Genomic DNA, 27,384 nt, shown 5'->3' on the forward strand with positions numbered 1-27,384 from the left:
TATTAATCTAAAAATCCAGGAGAGTTAACCAGTTTAAAATTGCTCAATCTGACTGCCAACAAGATGTACTCAACACAATGGACAACTACAGTGTGAAGTCACTGTTTACTTGGGTTTTAAATACCAAAAAGATGGGCAGATTTCTCTGCTCTGAGTTTAAAACAGGCCTTTTTCACACCTTGGTCCGATAAGGAAGGCACTGAGCCAAGTCACTGGTGAAGATGCAAGGTGTCACCTTCAAATTGTTCACAGCACGCAGGAGGCAGGAGAGGTTCCCCTGACACGAGGCAGGTTCCTGTCTGGCCTGTGTGGTATGGGAGCATCACCAGACGTGTGGGGGCAGCCTGGCAAAGACAGCAGCAGGGAGCTCAGGAATGCACCAAGCGTCCGGGGCCACATACACAGCCAGAGACTTAAAAGTAAACAAAAAAACTGTGGGAGGAAAAAATGACCTGTGAGAAACAAGCACTACTCAACAGTCTATCAAACAGAAACACTATGTGAACACCGTTCTCGCTCAGAGAACTCTTGCAGACGTTCAGTGATCACAGATACCAAAAGCGGAGGTCCAGGATGGGCAGTGGTTTCTGCTGCCGGCGGTGTGGTTTTCTCAACAAAGGCAGGAAGTAAAGGTCTTCTACCTGGGCACAAACCCGTTCAGATGCAAACACGTCCCAGAGGACGGGGAGAAAGACAAGGTTCAGAAGCCAGGGCCAAATGGCCATTTCTCCACTAGACTGTGACTTCAAACCTGGGTAGGTTTTTAACATCCTATGTGATGCAGCTCACGGGAAAACCAGCTCCTTCTACACTCCACCTAACTCCACATGCTGCTGTTAAACATTACTCAGTACTCAAGTGCACACTGAAAACAATTGGGATGGTAAACTTTTATGCTGTTTATCACAATTTTTAAAAAAGTTAATGGTTAGGGTGGCAAACTTTGTTATATATATTTTACTAAAATTATAGATATTTTTTGAAACTCCACATCACTCAAGAGTTACACCAATTAGACTTTAGGAAAAACACTTATATGAGCCTTAGATCAACTTTTAATTATTGATTAAAAGTGCCTCAGGCAAATTCCCTGGAGGTCCAGTGGTTTGGGCTCTGCGCTCTCACTGTCAAGAGCCTGGGTCCAATCCCTAGTTAGCGAATTAAGATCCCATAAGCTGTATGGTACAGCCAAAAAATAAATAAAAGTGCCTCAGGTAAGGGACCAAGGCTGGAAAAGGATAAACTGAGAGCCCAAACACAAGGACCAGGCCTAACTGTCTGTTTGGCTGCAGCAGCTGGACTTTGCAGGTGGGACAGAAGCAGTAGAGTAAGTGTGAGAGGTGGGTGGCCAGACCCAGCAGAAACAAGCAGGAATGAATAACTCCATTCACATACCCTGTGGCATCCAAGAACCCAATTAAATTACAATCATCCCAAAACAGCCCAACAACAATTAACACTTCAGCGCATGTTTACCGACTACCTACCCTGTACTATGTGCGAGGCTTCATTTGCTACGCATGTAGTCCTTCCAAGTTTCATACAAAAATAGTCAATTAAGATTTACATACATCACTAATAAGAGGCAATAAATGAAATACTCATATGTTATACACAAGAGGCAATAAACTAAACACAAGTGTTTTTCAAGCAGCTGCTTACTAGAAAATACAAGTTGCAATGATACCCCAAACTTCCTCTGGCTATCCAACCCATCTCAGGACAGAGGTAGGGCTGGGATAACACTGTAAGGGCAGGATGGCTGGGACCTGTCGGGTCAAGGCTGGACGCCAAGCGTTGCCCAGAGAGGAGGGGAGGAGCAGAGGTGCCCCTCCTGGCGGGGTCTGGGGCCACACAGGCTCTGCCGCCCTCTCCCCTACTGGCGCCGAGCACCAAGCAGGCCCTCAGCAGATACCAGGGTATAGCGACAGGGTTTCCACTGAATCCCCGAAATGATCCACCAAGCACAAAGCAAGTAATCATCTGACTTCACACTTTGAGGCCTTCCCTTGTGGCTCAGCTGGTAAAGAATCCCCGTGCAATGCGGGAGACCTGGGTTCGATTCCTGGGTTGGAAAGATCCTCTGGAGAAGGGAAAAGCTACCCACTCCAGTGTTCTGGCCTGGAGAATTCCACGGACTGTATAGTCCACGGGGTCCCAAAGAGTTAGTTAGACATGACTGAGCAACTGTCGCTTCACTTCACACTTTGAAGTTAAAAGCTGAGCTTTCTGATATTTGTTTCCACTGTTCTACAAAAGACTAAAAATAAGCATCCTGAAAAAAAAATAAAAAATAAAAATAAGTATCCTGACTCAAAACTAACATGCTAACTAGGCTTCAGTGAATTAAGGTTAGAAAAAGATAGCTGACTGCTGGCCTTCCTGACCTAACTAGCTAATCAGATTTCAGAACAGAGGAGTGAGATGAAATATCTCGGAGGCCCCAGCCACTATCAGCTCCCTCCTCAGGTCCCACATTCCTGCAGCCCCCTTGACCCCGCCAGCAACTTCTCAACACAGGCGTCAGGAGCCAGACAGGGGAATCCCGGCACAGCCCCTGGGACTGGGAGCTCTTGCACCTTCACAGGAAGATGCCATTGTTCTGGGTGTTTATCTAGGCAAATACGCAACCTTCAGCATTAAAGCTATGACCTGGGTGGGAGGTAGGAGAGAGGTTCACGAGGGAAGGGACATATGTATACCAATGACTGATTCATGTCGATGCATGGCAGAAACCAAGACAATATTGTAAATCAATTATCATCCAATTAAAAAGAAATAATTATTAAAAAATAAAGCTATGACTTGCTTTAGACTATAACCTTTTGGGGGGGCCACATTCTTAAGTCCCAACCATGAAGAACATTTGAATCACGCCAGAAATGGCCAGATCAACAAACCCTGTTTACAAAAGGACAAGACAAAACTAGCACCCACTCCGTTTGCTCAGCCTTTCTCGCTCGCGGAATTCCTTCCCTCCCACATATGGCTCTGTCTAATTGGGCTTTCTACCTACCTCAGCCTTGCCACAGCTACAAAATCTAAATAATCACAAACTTCTCTGGTCGGTTTTAGAGGTATGCTTCCAAAGGCTGGAGCAAAAAAAGTCAAAAGATGGCCTTGCAGACTCTGGGAACCCCTGCGCTGGAAAGCCACAGTGACTCTGTGACCAGGCAGTCAAGCAGTGAACAAGACCAATGCTGAGAAGGTTATGCCATGCGTGACCTCAGAATCAGGCCTGGAGTGGAACGGACTTACATCTGAGCTGAACACAGCTGAAGAAACCCTTGAAGACACCCTTGTCCTCACCTCCCACTGCTTCTACCTCCTCGTTCTGCAGGCTTTGATCCCTCCCTGAGCACAAAGGAAGAAGTGGGTGTCCACTCAGTGGTAATTATTTGGAAATTCCTTCCTGACTTTTAGAACCCAAGGATTCAAAATTAGAAGCAAAAGCAGATAAGGGGAGGACAAACGCAGAGGACTGTCTGTCTTATCAAAAGGGTGCAGACACAGTTTACCTCTTCCCAAGTACTGGGGGGACAGTAGCGGCTACCAAGTATAGTACTTTTCAGCAGTGGCCAGCCTTTCCTGATGCACAAAGATGTTGGTTTCTTCTTCTAAATTTCCAAGCTGGGCTACCATCAAGCAAGAGTGGACTCCCACAGCACGAATGAACAAAGATTCCCACCAGCCCATAGCTTCATTCTTCAGATACTCTTCACATATTCTTTTCCCAGGGATCTTCAACTGGCTTCTAATTCGAACACCAAGGCACCCTGCACCCTTCCCAGGCTCTAGGTAAATCATTTGTGCTGGGAGCTAACTGCCCCTTTTATAAATGACAAGTTTATTTCATGTCTTCTCATTGTATACCAAATCCAGTGAACCTTAAAAGTTCTGTGGTCTTAAGAACAGAGCTAATCAAGAGTCAGGAACCTCTGCATTTATCTTACACAGGGATAAAGCAGACACTGTGAGGGATTCATAGCAACATAGTCCTTCTAACAGGCTGGCCATCTAAGAACCACAGGGGTAGCTGCTGCTACCCAGCACAACGTCCTTGGTCGGGAAAGGAGACAGGAAGGCAGAAAGGTCACAGGTAAAGAGAAAGTGTGAGTAAACTAGAGGGAGCTCTGTTTCTAACTTCTCAGACCCAAGCTGCCCACAGAGCCTGACTGCTAAGAGAGGACTTGGTCTCTGCCTCTCCCAGTGTCCCGTCACCTAGTCATCCCTTGATAAGATTTCTGTACAGGGGAGTGGACGAAGCAGAGACAAGACAGTCAGGACAACAACCGACAAGAACCAGAGAGAGTGTCCTCCACACCCTGTTCAAGCTGTTTATCCTAAGGCAGCAAGCTAGGCTGGAGACACTTTAGTGCGATGAGAAAAAGGCCACAAAGACCACAGTCCTCACTCTCTAGATGGCTCCTGTAGGTCCTTTCTGGGGTTTCACTGACTGTTACAATGCAAGTAGATGTCTCACCATCAACATGACTCAGAACTGGACAGGGAGCAAACGGAGCCTCAAGCTCCTTGGAGATGCTTCTCATCCGAAGGGAGAGAGCGGCCCTCCAGTCCTGTGCCAGAATCACTGCCTGGATCACTGAGATCACTGCCTGCTGTATTCAGCCAATGAGTAGAAGAAAATCTTGACTTCTTTGTGACAAAGAACTAAGGAAAGTAAATTCACCAGTTATCAGGAGCATTTATCTAAAGTGTAGCTTTTTTGTTTTCAAGTCAAGCTCTCTTTATAAACTCATAGTCCTCAGACACCTCAAGTCACTCAAGCTCTCTAAGGCTAAGAAGCAGGAAGTCACCCAGCATGCTCTTGACACCAGAGTTGCCACCTCTCGTACCTCAAAGATTAGTGCAGCTGCAAACTCGAGCAGCGGTCTCTCAGAGGGTCCACCCTGTAAACGACCGCAGCTAGTTCAAAGAACAATTTAAAGCGTGCACATGTTTTTGGTTCACCTGCAATGCAACCAGGGACCTCAGCTATCTCTTGCTTTTACAGACGATTACGTATTTGATTTTGACACTGACCGTGGAGCCAGGAAAGCGACAAGGCCTGAACCTCAACAGGCATCTGAGACCCAGTGAACACCTCACACAGGACTGGGTGCACCTGCCTGGTACTGATTACTCCTCTGTAATCACATCCTGCGGGATGACCCATAGCAACAAATAGAGGGCCTGGGCACTGAGGCCTGTAAGAGGTTAGTGCACGACAATTATGGGATGGGGTACAACAAGCTTTAAAGGAATCACACCCGACACATTCTCAAGGAGAACGGACATGTTCTAACTTCACCTACACCTTAACAGGGAAGCAGTGGTCCTGCCCAACAGAACCTCAGATGTGGCGATCCTCTGGGGATGGGACAGGAAAGAGGACAGTGGTTACCAAAGGTCACAGCAGTCCAGAGTGGAGAGCCACCAGCCTCCTAAATGCTGCTTCCTCGGGAAACTCACCCACCTCAGTCCTTCATTAACCAATTAACCCTTCACTATGGCTTCCCTTCTTTATTAAATCCTCAGAATAGAGACAGCCCAGGGGCTGTATCTGATTTGTTCATACTGTCCTAACGATGGCACGGGGGAACACAGGCCAGATCCAGGTCTTCCCACGACACCAGAACCCACCTGGGGGAACTATGTCAAAGGCCACCTGACACCTCAATGGACACCGCCGTTACTCCAAAGCTCTGACAACAGAGGGAAGGGCACAGCCTCGTGGAGCTGGGCTTCAGGCAGTCCACAGCCCTGAACAAGGCTCCCTGGCATCCATATTCAGGTATATCCTTCCTCTTCAGAAACTAGCTCAGTGGTTCTGCTAATTTCTCTAACAGTTAAGCAGAAATAAATTATTTTTGAGCAGGTGAAACCTTCTTTTATTTTGGTGCTAAAGTCCATCTCACTTTGTTAATGTCGTGTGTTCACTTTTTCCCCTTATAGCAAAAATTAAGAACTGGAACTCCTTTATTCAGTTCATGAAATGCCTTTATTGAACTGCAACAAGATTAAGTAACTGAATACAAAATTAGATTTATTTTAAAAGACTTCAGTAAATAAACATATGTACCATATGCATCCATATCCTAGTTTCTAACTGCTACTTTAACTAAAAGAAACCAAGGCTCCTTGTGGAAAGGGTTGACGCCAGGCCGGGGAAAGAAACCTGAAACATCTTGTTGCACTGGAAAGTCAGGAAGTGCTCAAACCACGATGGAGACATGTCAAAAGAACACAGGAGCCGGCCTCTGTGTTCCTGCTAGCCAAACCTGGGACAATCTGGGCCTCAAAATGAATAACGACAAGAATGGGTGATGTCACACTAAGTTATCAACGTGAAGTCACATACACAAAGCAATGAATGGAGGCGAGAAGGCTCTTCGAGTGAGACGACAATACAGAAGGAATGATGGTCTTAGAAGCATCACTGCATGCTGAAAGCAGAGGGTCCAAGTCTGAGGAGGAACAGGATATTTACATAGTGTCCTCCCATGAATTACTTATTAATTGCAAAGGAAAAAACAGCAACTTTACAGAGGAAAAAACTGTCAGGTACCTTCCCAGCCAGGGCTGACCATCAGGACAAACCAGCACTGTGCACCTACTCACATGGGGCTGGTTATCAAAGACACTGCTGGAGCAACTGAGGAATCTAAACATGGAATTATTAACAGATTAGACACTGTACCAATGTGATATTTCCTCATGTTGACAGACATATTGTGGGCATGTAAGAGAACATCCTTATTCTTAGGAAATACATGATTAAGTATTTAGGAGTAAAGGGGCATGGTGTTTGCCACTCACTCATGGATGGTTCAGGAGGAAAAAAAATGTATATAGAGAGAAAAGAAAGAATGACAAAGCAAAAAGGAGGCAAAATAGAAACAGACAGTGACTCAAGGTAGGAGTTTCCTGTACCACTCTAGCAATTTTTCTGCAAGTCTGAAGTTGTATCCAAATTTTGAGTTAGAAAAATACAAGCTATGTGATATGAAAGTAAGTGCTAAGAGAAAGGAAGGCGGGGCATGGTCTGCCTGTCTCACGACCTCAGTTCTTCCCCAACAAAGCAGCAATGTTCATCAGCAGTTGTGAGGCAAAGTCAGTAGATGAGCTCTGTGAACACTGATGGCCTAAGCAACCCTCATCCTAGCACTCACCTCACCCCCCTGCACTCTGTCAACCAGCGTCCCAGGCCCTAAGCTCCGTGACTACGTGATTCAAAACACAGCCCACCAGGTCCCTAAGTCCTCCTCTATGAGGCGAAATGGGAGTATCCTAAAACCATTTCCCTCTAGAAACACTACAAACTATACCAAAAAAGGACTTTGTTTATTTGTTTTAAAATTGACTCGGATGATAATGGAAGAAAATGTCACACTGGGGCCTGAAATTACTACACTGGGCTATGTTTGCTCAAAATTAAAAATAGTTTCATCCTTCCTTCCCAGGAGCCTTCCCTCCTGGAGGGAAAAAACCCCTGACCAGACCTTCACCAAGTTCAGAGGCCCCAGAGCTAAACACAAGCTCTGGGCAGGCTGAAACTAGAGTTTCCCAGTATCAGATTTCCCACTAACAATCCCTGGGCATGATACAGAAGACACACAGTAAGCCTTGCAATGATGCCATCAGCTGTCAGGTCCTTTGGACTTACCGCAATAAAAGTAATTCAAATGGAGGTGACACAAATTTCACCAATATCCTACGATGTACGTATGTGAGAGGCAGGGTTTCTCCAGCAGCTTTCCACAAATTACACATTGAAAGTGTCTCTAAACACTTAAACCAGGACCTCTCTTTTTATTTCATTCTTACAAAGTTCAAATGGAATCACTAAGCTCATAACTAACACTTTTCACACTTTACTAGAACTGGAAGACCTCAGCTCGAGTGAGCAGACTCGCCTCCTCACCCTCTACCGCTGCGTGTGGCACAGGCCTGCCCAAGTATCCTGCGTGCTCTGGCCTGAAGGGTGCTCCCTCCCTCTCAGACATGCATGCTTCTGGCGAGAAACTGGTGGATAAAATCCTGGATATAGAATTGCTGGGTCAAAGGTTATGCACCTTAGAACTGCTAGAGACTGGCAAAATACCCTTCAATGTACATTCCAACTGAAAGAAATGAGTAACTTTTCCCTTACTTTCACTAAAACTGAGTTACTGTTAAACTCCTTTATTAATAACATGAGATGGAAGAGGAAGGAGGGAGAGACTGGTTCAAAGAGCATGAGACGGCCTGCCCCTCTCATGCTGTTGGATTAATGGGTAGAGTGGGCAGCAGGTGTCATAATTCAAGCTGGGAGTAATGGTGCTTCATAGTTAGCCAGTGCGAAAACAGGGGAGCGTGAGTGTCCAGATGACTAATGAATCAAAACATGGCACTATGTTTTCCTAGTAAGACTTGACTACCTCAGAGGAAAATTGCTATGGAAAATTTACGAGCTAATTACTCCCAATAATAAGGTATCTGTGGTGCTCCCTGCTCCTATTGTGGGCCAGCCCTGCGCCCGGGTGCCTCTTGGGCCCACCCCGGAACAACTCTGGGCTCAGGGTAGTGGGGACACAAATACAAGTGCTGAGCCCAAGGAGAGGGACGCTAGAGGGTACTTGGGGGCTCCCGAGTCTAATCTTCATACTGTAGCTTCACTTTTCTGAAAATTTTCTAAACCGTATCGCTGAATCTAAGTTTGAGGCCTGTTGTCTTTCAACTGAGGGGCAGGGTCTCGGAGGAATGCTGGAGCCCAGCTGTCCTGGGGGTCACACCCTCCAGACTCCAGCAGCCTGCGGAAGAGCCATCTGTCCCAGACCAGTGCAGCCGTCCAGGACAGGCAGTTGTGTGTCTGAGCACAAAAGAGGTACTCACCAGTCCATTCCCATCTTCCTCTCCGATCAGCCTAACTTGTACCAATTAATGCCAATTAATCCAACAGAAAGTGGTGCCCACCACAGTGATGGACCCACCACCGTCCTAAGATGACCCTCCCAGCTCTACACCATGCTGGCCCCTGGTTCAAAAACTGCCAACAAAAGCAGGCAACACAGGCAACTCGATAAAGATGAAGGGGAGACAGGAACTGGGAACCAACTCTACCATGAGGACAGAGAGGAGCAGGAAGCCCGTCAGCAGCCGCTGTGGTTCCATTACCTGTTACAGGCACACATTAAACTACTGATGGATGAAGTGACAGGATGTCTGAGATGTGCTCCAAAACAACGGCGGGTGCAGGGGGACAACAGTCGGGAGTGTGAACGCGCAAGCCTGGCCCACTGATGAGTGGAAGCTGATGGATGGTGGAGCTGGTGACAGGCCCAGGGGATTCATATTACTCTGTCTTTGACTGCACTTGAAATTCTCCACAAGACCAAAAACAAAACACAACAAAGGCATACCAAGAAAATTCCCAGCAATTTAAATGTGAAGTGTATCTAAGTCACTCTTAGGTGTTAGAAGCCATGGAAAAGAATGGCTTTTTATCAGTATTATTCGTAATGGCCAAAAGTTTAAACTACCCACATGTCCACCAACAGGAAAAGCAGTAGACTGTGGTATATTCATGTGTGAAATACTACAAAACAAAAGAGAACAATCTGCTGTACAGACCCACAAAGATGTCAGAGACCTAACATTCAGCAAAAGACAGGCTCCTCAAAGTACATGTACTCTATACCATTGCACTTACATAAAGGTCAAGCAAAGTGTGAGACTTCACTGGTGGTCCAGCAGTTAAGAACTCACCTTACAATGCATGGGATGTGAGTTCGACCCCTGGTGGGGGAACTAAAATCATGCCACGACTAAGACCCAACATAGCTAGTTAGTTAAATTGCTCAGTCGTGTCTGACTCTTTGCAACCCCATGGACTGCAGCCCACCAGGCTCCTCCGTCCATGGGATTCTCCAGGTCAAACAAATAAAGGTCATGAGGAGCAAAACCAGGCTCAAGGCCAGAACAGTGGTTACCTCTGGGGAGATGCTGATTGGGTAAAGGCATGAGAGAACCTACTGGAAATTTTCTATATCTCAGTGGTCTATACATATGTAAAACTGTCAAGCTGTACATTTATGATTTATACATATTGCTACATGTAAATTTTGCCTTGGCTGATTTTTACAGTGAGAGTTAAAAAAAAAAAAATCAAACACTACTAGTCAGCAGGCGATTCAGTGAAACAACATCTGTAACAGAATAAATGTTCAAGATTGAGATGACTCTGCTCTGGCCTGGGATCATTTTGTTTGGGGTCTGCTACCTACTTGCCACTTGTTAACACTTGAGGCACAAGCAAGGACTCCCTCTAAGGACCTTCACTCCTAAGGACACCAGAGCAGCCAACACCAGAAAACCTGGCTTTAACTCCTGCTTCACCACCTGAGCAACTAGGCAGAGCTGCGGTCTGGACCTCATCAAATTCCAAGGAATTCAATTCTTAAATGTAGTGGTACAGATCTCAAATACAGGAAATTCAGCACTCCCCTCCCTACCATGCCCACTGCTGACATCAGCTCCTTTGGGCAGCTCCTGAGCAGTGCCCAGAAGCCTCTCTGGCCCTTCCACCAGCACAGCCCACACCTCCCTGACTCCTTACATTCTCCTCCCTAAAGGACAACCCTCAGAAAACTTGGATTCAAGGCAAGAAAACAAAGCCTGCTCAGCCTCCTTAGGCCTAAGCAGCCTTGATGCACACAGAGGATGCAAAAATCTGAATGCACCTGGCTTCAAAAGTATTTAAGCATAAAAATAAATGGAGTTTTTAATGTGTGACTTAACAATACAATGAAAACACCACATAGCACCAGGGGAAGGCCAGATCAATTCTGATACATCAATCACAAGACACCTCTTCTCAGTGGCAGTTATCATCTGAAGGGCTTGCTATATATTGGGTTGGCAAAAAAGCTCATTTGGGTTTTTCCATTACAGCATATGAAGAAATCCAAACTCTTCAGCCAACCCCACTCACAGGTAGAGGCCAGCCGTGAGCAGAGCCCTGATCCTCCAGGGCCTCACAGCAACAGCTGATCTGGCAGCAACGCTCTGAGGTGACCACGTGGTTGGCCCCACACCAGACCCTAGCTCAGGCTGCCCATCAAATTTTGGGCGTAAGCTGGGGTGGGCTTCAGACAAGGAAGCCAGGACTAGTGGACAAGTCCCTGGGCTACCCTCACAATGAAGCAACACTCATCTTGGCCCTCCACATGCCCCCCTCTCCAGCCACCAGCCAACAACACTGGCAGCTGACATGCCTCCCCATCCTGTCAGGCGAGTCTCTGCACCCAGGGCTGGAGACCAGCAGGTGAGGCCACGACCACACCCCACACAGGGTCCCACTATCCTCCCACACTCTGTGGCCTGATGGCGCAGGTATGGCGAGAGACTATGGAGTCTGGCTGCTCTCTAAGCTCTGACCCCTTGGGCTGTGTGCGCCCTACGTGGAGAAGGGTCAGTGTGGAGGAAGGAGCAAGGACCTGAGAGGGCCCTCTGTGAACCCACCTCGGTGAATCATGTTGGTTTTTAAAGTTATGACTCTTGTTTCGCATCTATTTATCTATTCACTAATTTTTGGCTGTGCTGGGTCTTCGTCCCTGAGTGCAGGCTTCTCATTTCGGGGACCTCTTGCTGCAGCTCAAGGGCTCCAGCGGGGCTTAGCTGACCCGTGGCATGTGGCATCTTCCCAGACCAGGGATCGAACCCATGTCCCCTGCACTGGCAGGCGGAGTCTTAACCACTGGACCACCAGAGAAATCCCACCAGTGAATCAGACCAGAGAACACACCCAGCCTTTTCCCCTTGCCACACCTGTCACACCCATGCTGGAGAAACTGGTTTGACAAGGATGGTGGAGCCACTGAGAGGCTGAGCTGGCCTGGCCTCTCCTCAGGCCCCACTGTCCTGCCACAGAAGTGGCGCTCTGGGTCCCTGCCTATGAGCAAGATACGGAACAAAAGGAAAGCAAAGGCCCAAACCACCTCCGCCTTGCCAGAAGGACCAAAGCTGAGGCCGATCGAGCCTTCAGATCCAACTGCTGATTCAAAGTAAACACAGAGAAGGGCGTGCTGCTCTGCATCCTGGGACACAACTGCTCAATCTGGACTGGGAGAGATCCCACAGGTCTAACTAATGGCCCAGGTTCTACAGCAGATAACTGCCAGGAAACAGGACAGAGTGGGGGAAATGTAGATAAAGAAACTTAAAACATGCCAATTAACAAAACAGGCACAAATTAAACTGCAGTGCCTAAGGACAGACATTTGGGAGAATAAAACCATTTTTAAAAAAAAGTAAGGAAACGGCTACAAAAGGACAGGATGGGGTCACCTTGGAAAGGAAGGGAAAGAACAGGCTGTGGCAGGATTGGGGCGCACCGAGAAGCCTCTGGGGGAACAAATAAAGCTCTCCTCTTGACCTTATAAGCTACTAAGCTCCACTTTTTTTGAAGGGGGGTGGTCTTGTTTTCTCCATTTTTGTTTTATTTTTTACACTATGAGGTTTTTTCCAAGTCAAAAATATATTAAATAAATAAATAAGATGAAGTAAACATAAAACTGGGCTTCCCTGGGGGCTCAGCTGGTAAAGAATCCACCTGCAATGCCGGAGACCTAGGTTTGATCCCTGGGTTGGGAAGATCCCTTGAAGAAGGGAATGGCTACCCACTACAGGTTTCTGGCCTGGAGAATTCTACGGACTGTATAGTCCATGGGGCCGCAAAGAGTCGGACACAACTGACTTTCACTTTCAAACATAAAACCAGTCCTGGAAGAGCTTGAGGGCTTTGCGAAGCAGCATTTGCAGAAAGAGAACTGCATCAGGAAGCCTGGAAAAGAGAGGGTGGCCTCACAGGAAATTGGGAGGGGACCTCCTCTAACTCAGGAGTTCAGCCTTGGGAACCACCGCTGGCGGCTAACTCAAGCCCCACACTCTCCAATAGCTCTGCTGCTTGTTAAGCTGGCACTGCAGCCATAACTGGTTCCCACGGGCAGGGTAAAGGTGGCGTAGTTTTTTTAAACTGGGTGCCCCCAAATCCCAACATGTCTAGTCATTAGTCCCTTCACAGCAGATTTTCCTGACTCCCAGGGCCTGAAGGGTTTTTAACTTGCTCCCTTGGCAAAGCACACCAGCACTGCCTTTCAGGCCCCTCAACTCAGGGCGAGCCCAACCTCACAGCCTCTGTTTCTGTTCAGCTGGCTCTATCTATGCAGCCAGAACTCTGTCACCTCAGGACTGGCCAAAGTCATACTCGTCTCCCACCCCTGCCACTAGCTGATCTGGCCCATGGTGGCCTCCAGTCCCCACCCCTCACCATCCCCAGACAGTAACCCCTTGCACCCCTGCCTCCTACCTCCTCCGCTGACTTGGGGATTAACAACACAAACAGAGCAAGGTTCCTCCACACACTGGGAGTGATCCTCTCCCTCCCGACCTCTTTCTAAGGCTCACATTCCCTAATTCCCCTCCCATCTCCTCTTGCAGCTTCCCCAATTATCCCCAAAGCCCCACCCACACACACACGCACTCTCTCATCCAAATCAGCACCAAACCAAAATGGCTCCCCACAGTCACCTCTGCCACCTGAAACTCCACCTTGAAGGCCCCGCCAGAATCACACTAAGGTATGGCATCAGGGCCAGGGAAGAGCCCCACAGGCCACAGACACGGCAGGGTGCACCTGAATGTCAGCCTGGCTTTGAAAATAACCCATCACTGCCTGCCTGCTCCGTAAGGTCCTCTCCCCGATCCCTCACATCACACACCTTAAACTATATATACAAAATACAAACGACCTTAATCCAGTCACCCACCATCTCTCGACAGTTTTAATACTTCTGTGCTTCAGACAACCTAAATGAGCAGCCTAGCGAAGGAATGTGGACATCACTATGAACACCTCTGGGCATCCTGCTTTCTCCACCCCAGATCCAAATCTGAAAGCAAACTACCAAGGTCAACAACCCCCCCACAACGATAAGGAATCTGCAGTGCCTGCAACAGAAATGGACCACCTCCACAGCAGGGTTTTCTTCTCTCGTCCTGAGCATCAGCTCCTCACAGTGGCCTCCTCTGTGAGGCCCTGCCCTGACCCAGAGCTACTCTCAGGCTGGGAGAAGCCCTGAGGGCTCTGCTTCCTTTCAGAGGATCTAGTGACCATTTAGAGATTTTCTGCTCCCCTCTGGGCGGTATCATGTCATTTTCTTATCTGATAACGGCCAACAGCTTTATACTCAATGCCTCTACAACAAAGGTCAGAGACCAAATGTCTTCACTATCTGGAAATCACCTGGAGCCTTCTCCAGTAGGAACCCACAGGCAGCTCCCTCTGGACACAGAATCATAAAGCCTGGTGCTTTCATTATCCCGAGGCTGGAACCCAATTTTTGTCTTTAGGATAATTATCCTCCACTCAGAAATCAGGCAACAGTGCCTATACGCTTATCTTCCTTATACTCAGCGGCTCTAAGCTCGGTTTGTCCCTCAGGGGGTCAAGGAAGCCCCAGACACTTCAGGTTTCTAGGGAGGATGCTGACTTTACAGAGTAAGGTTCTGACATTCTGGACTAAATTCATCCTACTGAATACCAGACCACCTGACCTGCCTCTTGAGAGATCTGTATGCAGGCCAGGAAGCAACAGTTAGAAGTGGACGTGGAACAACAGACTGGTTCCAAATTGGAAAAGGAGTACGTCAAGGCTGTATATTGTCACCCTGCTTATTTAACTTATATGCAGAGTACATCATGAGAAACGCTGGACTGGAAGAAACACAAGCTGGAATCAAGATTGCCGGGAGAAATATCAATAACCTCAGATATGTAGGTGACACCGCCCTTATGGAAGAAAGTGAAGAGGAACTCAAAAGCCTCTTGATGAAAGTGAAAGAGGAGAGTGAAAAAGTTGGCTTAAAGCTCAACATTCAGAAAACGAAGATCATGGCATCCAATCCCATCACTCCATGGGAATTAGATGGAGAAACAGTGTCAGACTTTATTTTTTGGGGCTCCAAAATCACTGCAGATGGTGATTGCAGCCATGAAATGAAAAGATGCTTACCCCTTGGAAGAAAAGTTATGAGGAACCTAGATAGCATATTCAAAAGCAGAGACATTACTTTGCCAACTAAGGTCCATCTAGTCAAGGCTATGGTTTTTCCAGTAGTCATGTACGGATGTGAGAGTTGGACTGTGAAGAAGGCTGAGCGCCGAAGAATTGATGCTTTTGAACTGTGGTGTTGGAGAAGACTCTTGAGAGTCCCTTGGACTTCAAGGAGATCCAACCAGTCCATTCTGAAGGAAATCAGCCCTGGGATTTCTTTGGAAGGAATGATGCTAAAGCTGAAACTCCAGTACTTTGGCCACCTCATGGGAAGAGTTGACTCACTGGAAAAGACTTTGATGCTGGGAGGGATTGGGGGCAGGAGGAGAAGGGGACGACCGAGGATGAGATGGCTGGATGACATCACTGACTCGATGGACGTGAGTCTGAGTGAACTCCAGGAGTTGGTGATGGACAGGGAGGCCTGGCGTGCTGCGATTCATGGGGTCACAAAAAGTCGGACATGACTGAGCGACTGAACTGAACTGAAATAACAAATTTTAAGTCTTAAAATTCCTGTTCTAAAGAGTTCCAGCCCTACAGCTCAGCTGGACTGTATGTTCCAGGTACAGAAACTACTGCTGCCTAACATTCAACCAGGCACGCCCACTGGCTCCAAGTCTCTTAAAATGCATCTGCTAGCTGAAAAGTCAGTTTTATAAGTCCCCTAGTCAAGAAGTCATATGGTCACATGGGGAAAAAATAAGTATATGTTAAAAAAAAAATAAGCATACGTGTAGCCCTTTGAAAACCAAAGGCATTTCAAACCAGGCATGCAGTGCAGTTGAATATTCAGAGAGAGATAAATATACAAAAAAAAAAAGGAAACCAAGCACTTCTTGTCAATCAATTCATATGACAACCTTGCCAGGCTGAGTTCCTTCTACTGCCCTAGTGAGGCTCGAGCAAAGAAGCTGGGCACATCGAAGAATCGCCAAAGGAACTCCTTACAAACAACGCTATCTAGCAGCCAAAATCCTTGATCCTCAAACTATTTTTGTCTTTTATTCATCTCACTGGGGCCAGTCCCTCCTGGATCAGCCACCCTGAGAGACACCACAGCGCTCAAAGCTCCACAGGTGAGCGAGCAGTCAAGCCAGTGCTGCTTTTTGGGAAGCACAGATGGGAGAATCCCATGGACAGAGGAGCCTGGACACAGAAGTCCACAGGGTTGCAAAGAGTTAGACATGACTGAAGTGACTCAGCACGATGGGCTCACAGTCTAAGGTTTTTTAAAAAAATATATAAGATACTACTTGGTACACATAAAATATAATTTTAAAAAATAAGATACTACTTGGTACACATAAAATATAATCTATTACATATGTAAAATGAAACACAATTTAAAAAAAGCCTGAATCAATCACTTAGCCTAAGAAATATGTCCAGCCTGTATTAAATATTGGGCTTCCCTGGTGGCTCAGATGGTAACCAATCCGCCTGTAATGGAGGAGACCCAGGTTAGATCCCTGGGTTGGGAAGATCCCCTGGAAAAGGGAAGGGAAACTCACTTTAATACTCTGCCTGGAAAATTTCATAGACAGAGCAGCCTGTCGTGCTACAGTCCAAGGGGTTGCAAAGAGTCAAGATGCAACTGAGCAACTAACACTTTTTTTTTTAATTATTAAATACTGGACTCTCGAGTTTACACCAGAAAAAGTACAAGTGTAAGAATAACAGGTACCAATTATGGAGAGGTGTAGGACTCACTACCGGAAAGTTTTACTTTCTCTTCAGCAGCCTATGGGGACGAGATTCTCTCCCAATTTTACTGAGGCAGAGGGGACAAGGGAGCTCAGGACCTCTGGTATATTCCCTTCTCAGGCTCAGGTTTCTACTGCTGAGGGTACTCAGTGTTTTCACTGTCCAATCTCATCGAACTTGTACCACAGGTCCTTGCTTGTCTTGCTAAAAAGCAAGGGCCTTTAGTGGGTAGACCTCACCTCTTGGGAGGTCACGACTCAAGAGACCATAGCATGACAAGGCACTATCTGAAAAAACAACTCTCCTTTAGAAAACTCAGTATCATTTATAAAAAGAGCTGGCATCTGCAGTGTTATCTCAACACAGCAAGTTTTATTCCTTTATTTGATAAAAACGAGTGCCACTTCCAATCTTAAAATGGAGAAGGAAGCAGATCACTCTGGTCAGGTAGCAGGTTAAAATAGGCTTGAAATTTTTTTTTAAGAAAAAAAAAAAGTAGGAGGAAGGCAAACATCCAGGGCAATGCAAGTACCAGCTGCTCCTTTCACAAGACACTTCCCAGAAAACAAAGAAACTGTGCATGTTGAAGCATCATGGAAGAATGGATTTTTTTTACTATGATCAAGAACAATTTCAAATCGAGGCATTCGTGGTACAGTGGGTAGCTTAGCTGCCTTCCAAGAACAACTTCCAGGACGGTTCCAAAGTCAACCTACCTGGGTTTTAGAGGAGCAAATTTCTCAGTGGCCTTCCAGGCAATCAATATAGACCTCATGTAGAAAAGGCCTTCGCCAGCTCCAGGCAGGCCTGAATGGGCCTTCTCCATCTCCCATCCACTACCAGCTCACTCAACTACCCTTCACAGAACCTGCTAAACAACTGTTGACAACAAACCTGGCTCCTTATCTGAAGCCAACGCCCTCGAAAGAGAGGCAGCCAGTGACCTCTATCTCTTCACTCTTTAAGTCATTAAGGTCTCCCTGAAATCATTAAGTATCGCTTACATTTTTTTTCCAAGGACACACTCGCCTGGGGTCAGGAGAACTACCTGATGGGTAAGGCAGTTTGGTATCAAGAGAGAGCTCCTGTATCCAGAACAAACCTGTTTCTTAAAAGGCTAGGTCTCGGGACTTCCCTGGTGGGCCAGTGGCTTAGATTGCATTCCCAATGCAGGGGGCCTGGGTTCGATCCCTGGTCAGGGAATGTCGATCCCTGGTCTGCACGTCACAACTAAGACCCAGTGCAGCCAGATAAATTTTAAAAAAAAAAAAAAAAAAATTTTTTTTTAAATTTCTCTGGCTTCTCCTATCCCATATTCCAGCATTTCACATCTTCAACGAGGTCTACAGTTGATTAAAGCCAAAATAAGTTTTTCCCAGCTCTACTGAGATACAACTGAAGACCAGAATAAATTTGAAAACCAAGAATCTAAGTCCAGTTTCACTCACAAATAGATTAATCCGAGGCTTCCCAGAGGATTCAGAACACAACAAAGGCCTGGGGCAACTCCCCAGCCTCCTGTGAGCAGGCACTCAGTCACCCTTGGGAGCAGCAGGCCTGCCTCTCCAAATATGGCCTGAGATCTGTTGCAAGAGTGAGCTCAGCCCTGGAAAGGGGTCCACAAGAATGCTGACCAAGACATGACAAAATCAGAGCGCAGCCCCGAGGGCAAGCACAGCATCGGCACCGTGGCTCATAGCACTCCTGAATGGCAGGGCAGCCAGTGAGGAAAGGACGGCTCGGCGGGCTCGTGGCCCCTGCAGCATCCCGTCGCCACGGCAGACTGCAGAGCGGCCACGGCGGGCCGGACACTTAGGTGGAGAGCTGTGCACAGCCCACAATGGGCCCCATTCTCCCTGGAACCGCGTGGCAGGAGGGGAGAGGGGAGGCCGGGACATTCCTTCACCCCCTCACATGGAGGGAAAGGGCACAGGCAGCCCAGGGCAGCAGAGGCCTGCAGAAGAAGACAGCCTGAGCAGCCATTTTCCCTTCTAGCTGCACTAGCCAGAAAGGACCCCTCCTGAAGAACCAGAAGGGAGTCCTGAGGTGCCAACCGATTGAGTCATGTGGATTAGGTGGCCTACACAGGTGTCCTCTCTCTGGTCAACAGTGTCCAACCAGAAGGAAAAAAACAAACACACACACACTCAGGCACCCCACGGTCCCCATCAGCCCAGGGCTCGTACTGCAAGAACAATCAACTTTTCCCGCTAAAGATTTCTTCCCAGTGCCCAGGAATCCAGCCACTTTTTAGACTACTTTTAAAACTGGATAAAGCACATGCTCAGACTGGCAAACACAGTGTGTTAAGTCTATACTATTGACCCTTCTGACAAAGAATTGTGATCTTTTCCAGGTAAGCAGAAACAACAGCTGGGAACAACCCAGAGAAGGAAAGGAGACAGGAATTCTGTTATCTGTGACATTAATGAATTCTATTTTTAGATATTTAATAAAGAGTTTCTAGTCTCCTCCTAACAAATTTCTCTACTCAGGCAATTCAGTCTTCCCAACACTGCTCAAAAGTCTAAAAATAAAAGACACTTAGTCCAGGATGGACATAACAGGTAGAGCTCGACACTTCCTCATTTTCCACAAGACCCAGTTCTACTCATCAGGCTAGTCTCCGCTATTCAAAAATCCAGTAAGTGAGGCTCCCTGAGGTCAGGTCAGATCCAATGCAAAGACAATCCACCAGCCCAAGCAGAAGCAGGCACAGGAGATTTACAGCGACGAGAGACGAATGCGTTATGAAAGCATTTCTTGTATAATAAGGGCCCAGAAAATGGATGGTGTATCACGTGCTGATTAAGAGCCAAATAAAAAGAAAATAGTATTTGCAGTTCTATCATTGACTTCATCATTTTCCTTGGCAAAAACCAGCTAAAGAATCAACCCAGCCCTGGAGAACAACTAGGCTAATTAAAAGAGGCATTTCCGAAAGCCAAGGCAGAACTGGTTCACTTCTGCCACAGACAGCCTCGGGAGCCTCCTTAAGTAATCCTTTATCAACCTCTGGAATTCCTGGGGGAAATGTTCCCAGTACAGTGAGAAGTAAAACAGAGACAACTCTAACATTTGCCAAAACAGGCATCTTCCAATTCCACGAATTTGTTTCAATGCATATACATTAACACCAGCTATTAGAAGGGACTCTGTAAGCAGCGCTTCTTATTTGTGGATTCCCATACTCCATATACGAAAACTCAACATCCACAGAAATGAAGAGCAAATGCCAAAACAGACGACAATGGGCACGGGCCTCTTTTTCCCTGAGTATGACACATCCTTCCAAGGGCTTCACTCGTCCTTAAGCTTCCCTCAACTGGCACACTCCCCTATACTTAGGGTATCCGAGGGCTGTGACTGCCTCAGGAAGAATGAATCTGTGGCTACACATACCCTCAGTGGCAGGGAATATCGAGTCTTAGCCTCCATGCAGCTCTAAAAATTGCACACACATGCAAGTCACAGAAAAGGTGCTAGGGAAAATGTATACAGTGCTTTAAAAATGACATTCAATACAAACCTGCCTTACTTGACGTTATAAATGGGCTCCTTCAAAACTGTAAGTCACATTGCACTTTTTCCAAAAGTTTTATATTTCATATTGTGAAGGTAAGAAAAAGAATCTTAAAAAAAAAAAACAACTATATACAAAGATGTCAACGGCAATATTATCTACTATAACTAAAGTAAGATTAACAACCATGTAAGAACGGAAGACAGGTTAACCATCAGAAATGTTACATTTATAGAACAATGAATACTATAATGCTGGGAGGGCAAAAGCAAGATTACAAATTAAATTTTAACTGGGTAAAAGTGCTGCCCAAGGGCCATCTCTGGAGGACACCCAGGAATCAGAGGATGCCGGCTGCTTCTAGGGAGGGGAAGCAGGGACCGAGGGGACAGATAGAAGAAAGATTTCTTTCCCCTGTACAAAAATCCTTTAGAACTTTTTGAGATTAACCATGTGTTAGTATTTACTATTTAAAGAAGGAATAAAGTTGGGGAAGACAAGAGATTTTCCCCTTACTTTCGACTTTTATCTTCCACGTTTCTTTTTTTAAATACATGCATTATTTAATACAGCTTTTGCCCCACTACAGTGCTTTAAAATTCCATGATCATTTTGCCAAGTACGTGATTATCCCTCATCTTGCTTTAGCAGCCATCTCCCTTTCTAAGTACCTTCCTTTCTTCAGGCTCTAGTGCCAGGCTGCTTTAAAAGCCTTATCTTAAGGGGACTTCCCAGGTGGTCCAGTGGTTAAGACTCCTCATTTCCACTGCAGGGGGACTAAGATCCCACATCTGGTGCAGCAAGGACAAAAAAAAAAAAAAAGCCTTATCTTCCTGGAGAGCAGAAGCCCTACAGGAAAAGAAGGAACCAATATTGGTGAATGTCCACAACCAAGGCAGCATTACACACACCACAACCACTACCTCCAAAGGAAGTGGGGCGTGCCACTCAATCTGCCCACACCACCAGCCACCCTTTATTGCCAAAGGATGACAAAGAAAATGAAATGTCTTCTGTAGAATCAATCTAGGATCAAAAACTTATAAACAGTTTCAAAACCTACAAAATTAATTTTGATGTCTAAAACTCAGACAGGGGTATTTTCAAAAATAATTAGCTCAAGAAGGTATAAATGAGAAGCAAAACCTCAACACTATTAAATGCATCACAGGATGTGTAGGTTAAAGACACTGTTATAAAAATGGTTTTTTATATTCAGCTAATTATTCCCATTAGGATTCTACTTATAAAATATAAATTAAGTCAACATACTGCAAAAGTTCATTCAGATTTACTTCACTCCAGCAGAGAACACAGGACAGTTTCATCACCTTAGACACACTCAGTTCATGATACTGTACCATGGCATGTCATCCATCCTTCCACCCTGGACCCAGAGCAAAGCTAGAAAATGCTTAGCTCTCTCAAACCCAAGGAATGGGAAAATAGGAAACCCTATTCACCAGGGCTAAATTAAGCCCTCTGGCTGGTGTAATTTTGTAAACTACTCTAAAATCCTATTTATAGAAATTGCTATCTGAGCAGTATCACTAATGATCAGAGTGAAGAGTGGCGGTCAAAAGGCGAAGCAGGTTACGCAACTCAAAGGAAGACTACTTTAAATTAGTGCCCAAAGGCATGGGCACACAAAGACCTACTGGGAAATGACCAGATTAATTACCTGCATATTCAAAACCACCAACATCTTATTCCTGGACTGGAGCGTCAACCCAAGAAAAGCAGAGAAAGATGGGGGCTTAGGCAACAAGCACTGGCAAAGACACAGAAATATTCCTGAACGTGGAGGAGGGAGAAATCCTTGACCAACACACAGAGCACCTAGAAGCCCCCACTACCTGTATTCTCACTCAGAGTTCCCCTATGGTTCAATACTCTAGTCCCCCTCTGGGTCCCCTTTCATGTTCACACAAGCATTTCTTAATTCTCTGATACTCTGGAAGCCTCCAGCCTCCAAGCCGTTACCCTCTGCAGTGGCTCAAATCTAAACAACATACCCTGGAACCTGGAATATTGAATCATACTTCTCCTTGCTGACCTCCTACACTGGTTAGGGAAAAAACTCTTAAGACGGGACTTCCCTAGTGGTCCAGTGGCTAAGACTCCACTCTCCCAGTGCAGGGGGGCCGGGTTCAATCCCTGGTTGGGGAATAGATCTCACATGCCCCCACTAAGACCTGGCAGAGCAAATAAAAATAATAAATAAATAAAACCTTAAAAAAAACCAAAAAACTCGGAAGACCTCACTCTTATTTTTGCCCACCCACAAAATGAGTCTATCACCACTTGCCATTCAGCTAGACTAGTTATATGCCTCTTATCAAGAAGGCTACGATCCAAAAAAAAAAAAAAACACAAAAAAAACGCCAACTTAAAAAGGAAGCATGCGGTAAAGGGGCTCTGATGTCACACCATCGTGGGACACCTTTTTGTCTTGCACAGGTCAAATGTGCAAGTCACTGGCAATTCTTTACCTGAAATCCAGTCTAAAGCTACATTACACCCACTGTGATCCTGAGTATCCAAAAGTATAGATGTTTCCCTCTCCCTACCAAGTGGGTCAACAAGTTGTGCTCTCTTTTGTTACGTTTCCCTCTCTTTTGCCCTGTTGCTTGCCTGCCACAAAAATTCAAGCCTTCCCCACTTCAGGCAATCTAGGGGCCCTTCTTTTTTTTTTTTTTTTGGCCATGCCACACACCTTGTGGGATCTCAGTTCCCCGACCAAGGATTGAACCCAGTCCTCTGCAGTGACACACTGGACCACTAAGGAATTCCCTAGGAGCCCTTCTTTATTCGGAGTTTCTCAAGTCCTCATCAGTGCTTGGCTAATGCAGGCTTATATCTTCATCTTTCCACTGTCAACCTCCTGCCTCAGTCTGTGGTAGATCCCTGCTGCTACCAGCAGCATTCAGGTCCCTAACATCTGCTGAACTGGCTCATCTTGAACCTTTTTCATCTCCACTGCCCTGCTGACCACTGTTCTAGTTCAGAGCCACTATCTCCCCAATAGACCACAGCAGTAACCAACCTGTCTCTAATCCAGCCCCACCTCAATATTCACACTGGGGGCTCACTTCTGAAAACCCAGAGCTGATCCCATCACAGTTGTGTTTTGAGATCTCCAAGGTTTCCTGTTCTTCCATAACATCAAACTTCTCCATGTGGCCTTCTGACTCCAACTCAACCTTCCAGAACATACAGAAAAACAGCCCAGCCTTCTCCCCCTGGCCCTTTTCCTCTGTTCACTTCTTTTTCTTCCACACAACTGTGACCTTCTTGCCACCACTCCTTCACCAATCAAACCACTAACCCTTCTTGAAGGTCTAGCTCAAATGTAGTTCTCCCCTAAGGTCTGCCCTCTCCAGCCTAGGACCCAAGTTCATTGGCTTACTTCAGTACAGTGCCCAGAGCCACCAGCGCAGGGCTCAAGAAGGCTTTGATAAACCCTAGATTTCTGAAAATGGCCCCTCAGAGCATGTTCCTGGAGCTCCATGTGGGATCACTGATCACTTTCTCATATCATCCCAGCATTCTGCCCACCACCAAACACCTGGGCTTGGGCTTTGCCAGAGAAGAACCCAACTGAGACCACCATTATTAGTCTGATACAACAAAAACACAGATGGGTATAGCCAAACATCCAACCAGGGTTCAAATCCTAATTCTGCCACATGACAGCTGTGTGACCTTGGGAACATTCCTTCATCTGTGACTCAGTTTGCTAAGCCACTGGAAAGGACTCTCAGAAGCATTCACAATAGGGCATGTAGAGCAGAAACTCAGAAGGCCCTCGACTGTGCTGGTGTAGATCCATCGCATCACTGATCCAGAGCTCAGGCAAGGCTGGAATGACTGTGAGGTTAAAGGACTGAACATGCTCTCATTTGGCTCAACAGGGATGAACACATACCTGTTTACTTCAGGGGTTAATATACCAGCCCTGCCCAAGAAAAACTGCAATGCCCCCAGTTCAAGTGAGAAATAAGGTTGTTTAAGGTTGTTAACAAAAAAAAATGCTACGTCTCTCCTTTTGTAAACAACCCCAGTCTAAGTGGCCGGAGGGTCCCTCAAAATTCCACCATATTCAGTGTTCAAGAGACACTAGCAAATTTACAGAAGAGGTGATTTAAAGCCTTGGTCATGTTAAATATTCTGGCCCACACATTCCTGAATAGAGCCTCCTCCCCCATCACAGCCTGGAATTCCCTTTGCTCAAACTTTTCAGCTAGTCTTCTCAGCTGGCTCCTTCACCCTCATCTGTCCTCTAAGGGTTTAACTCAGAGCCCTCGGTCCTTTTCCCATCCTCTCATTGCACTATCTATGTGACCACCACCAAGACCTTTCTAAACATAGGTCTGGACCACACCACTCCACTGAGGAAAACCCTTCCCAGACTCTGCCACCTTGAGTATGAAGTCTGAACTCCTTGGCACAAGAGAAAGGCCAGGGGCCCCCACCTCTCAAGCTGGAGGACTCACAGGTGCTATTTTAGGCACTCACGTACATGTGGTTCCCTGAGTCCAGACCTTGCTGTCCCCCAGCTAATTTTTGCTGGCCCTGCAAGCCTTGGCTCAGGAATTCCCTCTCTCCTCAGGCTCCCAGGAACCATCTGAGCACAGAGTGGGCAGACACTATCAATCATAGGTTCCCCATCCCCCACTGTCCACCATACTGACTTCCATAAGGGCAGAACCAGGCTCTTTTTTAGGGCTGGACAAAAAAAATTGTTAGGGCTTTTCTGGAAAAGTGTATGGACAAATCTCAGTGAACTTTTTGGCCAACCCAATACAGGGGTCCGCTGGACCTCCCACAGAATCTGGTCAAGTAGCGAAGTCAAGTATTTGTTAAATAAATGAATGTACTTTGCCAAATCAATTTTTCAGAACAGTGAAGGCTGGCTCTCTCTCTGCCTCTTTCAACAGAGGTACACAGCAACACAAGCTTTCATATTCCAATCAGATGTCTGTTGCTCAATTTGCATTGCTTATATCTCCTTTCACAGAGTAACCTGTAAGCCTTCAACAGGCTCATCAAACTCCCTCCCCAAATCTCACTGCTCCAAGAAATGGCTCCTCAATCTCCTTTAAGAATGCAGGCCAGGAGCTCTGATTACTTGGCTCCAAAGCCAGTAAAGTTCAATTCAACTTCATATTCAAACTATGCCTCCCATGCTGAATTCTTTTTCTAGAAAAAAGGACATCCCCAAATTATCTCTCTCAACAGCTAAGCATAGAACCACCTGATAAAGTTACAACAACCCATCTACACCAAACTCTCAAACACCTGGTAGCACATTCAACTCTCCATCTGAACTGATGTCCTGTAAACACCACCTCCCTGCACAGAAGTCTGGCTTCCAAGCTTATTTAGGGAAACAGCAGGCCCGGCTCTTAAGTTAGAACTCTAGGCTATAACCGTGCTGTCCCAGGCTGTAGCTCTCACCAAGGCCAAACTTCACGGTCACCATTAAAACTCATTCTGAAGTTCACAAGTCGAAGAGCTTCTCAAGTCATAGAGATTAAAATACGCATTTTAAATCAGCAGCTGAGACGGTGTGAAATTAACTTGAAATTTACGGCAGAAGCCTTCTACACCCAGAGAGCCATTTCTCCGAAGACATTTTCCCAAATATTCCTGCAGGTGAAGATGGTTTTCCAAACACTAAGTGAAAAGGTGAAAAGGTAGTAGCAGGCTTCCAAAGAAGCCCAAGTGTGTCTGTCTGTGAAGGGGTGACTCCAAGCCTCTGAGCTCAGGCTCCGGCGGCTGCGGCGTCCTTCCCCGCCTCCTGAGGGGACTCAACGCCCCAACCTCGGGATCTGACCAAGCTGGGAGGCGCGACCCTCGGTGGAAGCCCGGGAGGCAGTCCGCAGGCCAGCCGCACACGCCCACGGCCGACGCGCAGGCCCCGCGTTCCCGGGAGCGCGGGCCGGGCTGAGGCCTGGCCCATCGCCGCGGCGCGCAGCCCGGGCCCGGACTCTGGACGCCCCCAGCCTGTGCCTGAGGGGCCGAGAGCAAAGGGCGGCTCTACCCGGGCCCCGCCGCCGCCTCACCCGCAAGGACGTCCGCGACCGTGTCCCTGCCCCGGGCCAAACAGCGAGCAGCAGCAGGTGTTCCTCGGGAGGCTCCGCCGGCGACGGAGATGGGGGGCCTGGGCTGGCAGGCTCGGCGGCAGTGCACGGGCGGCGCACTCACCGACCGCCGCCGGGCGGGCCACGGCAGGTGCTCGCTCCTTCCGGCCGCGACACGCTGCCGCCGCCACTGCTGCTCCCCGGGGACTCGGCGCGAAGCTCCCGCCGCCGCCGCCGCTGCCGCCGCCGCCGAGCCCCAGGAGCGCGAGCGCCGCACCGCAGCCTCCGCGCGAGCACGTACCGGGCGGCGAGAGGGCGCGGAGCGCGAGGGCGGGGCGCGCGACCGAAGCCTAGCAACCCCCTGACACGCGAGTGCCGCAGCCAATCCCGCGGCCAGCTCCGCGCGGCGCCGACCGGCAGTCCCCGCGACGCCCGCTTCTGCCTTGCGTCGGCCGCCCCGCAGCGCGCCGCACCCGCGCACAGGCCCCGCCCCCGTCCGCGCCGCGCCGCTCATTGGTCCGCCACGCCCCCGCTCGAAAGGACACGCCCCCATCCTGGAAATCCCGCCCGCGGCCAGCCGGGTCGGTCCCCGGGACACGCCTCGGCCCGTCCGGGTTGCCCGGAGAGCTCAGGACTGGGGGTGGGGGAGGGGCTCCCCACCCTATCTCAGGCATTTGGGTGTCTGAGAGACATCCACCCTCCCCGGGTGGTCAGGCTGGATAACTTGGCCTGGCCGCAACTGGCCACCCGTAGACTGCCTTCCGCCTTCCTGATTTCCCTCAAACTCAGATCAGGTTATTTGTAAGCCAAGAAAACAATCAGGAAGGGTCCTCCAGATTGGAACGGTGATGGCCCCGTTGCCCGACTCTTATATTGATGGGGAAACTGAGGCGAGGGCCTGAAGAACAGGAAGGCGACCCCTCTCCGGGGGGCCTAGTCCCCAGAAGGCGGGCGCTTCCGGGAAGCGCCTCAG

General features: G+C 47.6%; 1 protein-coding gene across 3 annotated transcripts in view; it reads right to left on the reverse strand.

Moving 5' to 3' along the window:
* Window positions 1-26,863, reverse strand: part of DAG1 (dystroglycan 1) — a 49,056-nt gene extending 22,193 nt beyond the window's left edge. The window contains exon 1 of one of the 3 annotated variants that reach the window (XM_018066668.1): window positions 26,713-26,863. The gene's annotated coding sequence lies outside the window, so the exon portion shown is untranslated. Of the gene's footprint in view, window positions 1-26,393 lie in introns of all 3 variants that reach the window. The other 2 variants (XM_018066669.1, XM_018066667.1) reach the window with 2 other exon arrangements.

The sequence above is a fragment of the Capra hircus genome, chromosome 22, assembly GCF_001704415.2.
Source record: "Capra hircus breed San Clemente chromosome 22, ASM170441v1, whole genome shotgun sequence".
NCBI classification, from domain to species: Eukaryota; Metazoa; Chordata; class Mammalia; order Artiodactyla; family Bovidae; genus Capra; species Capra hircus.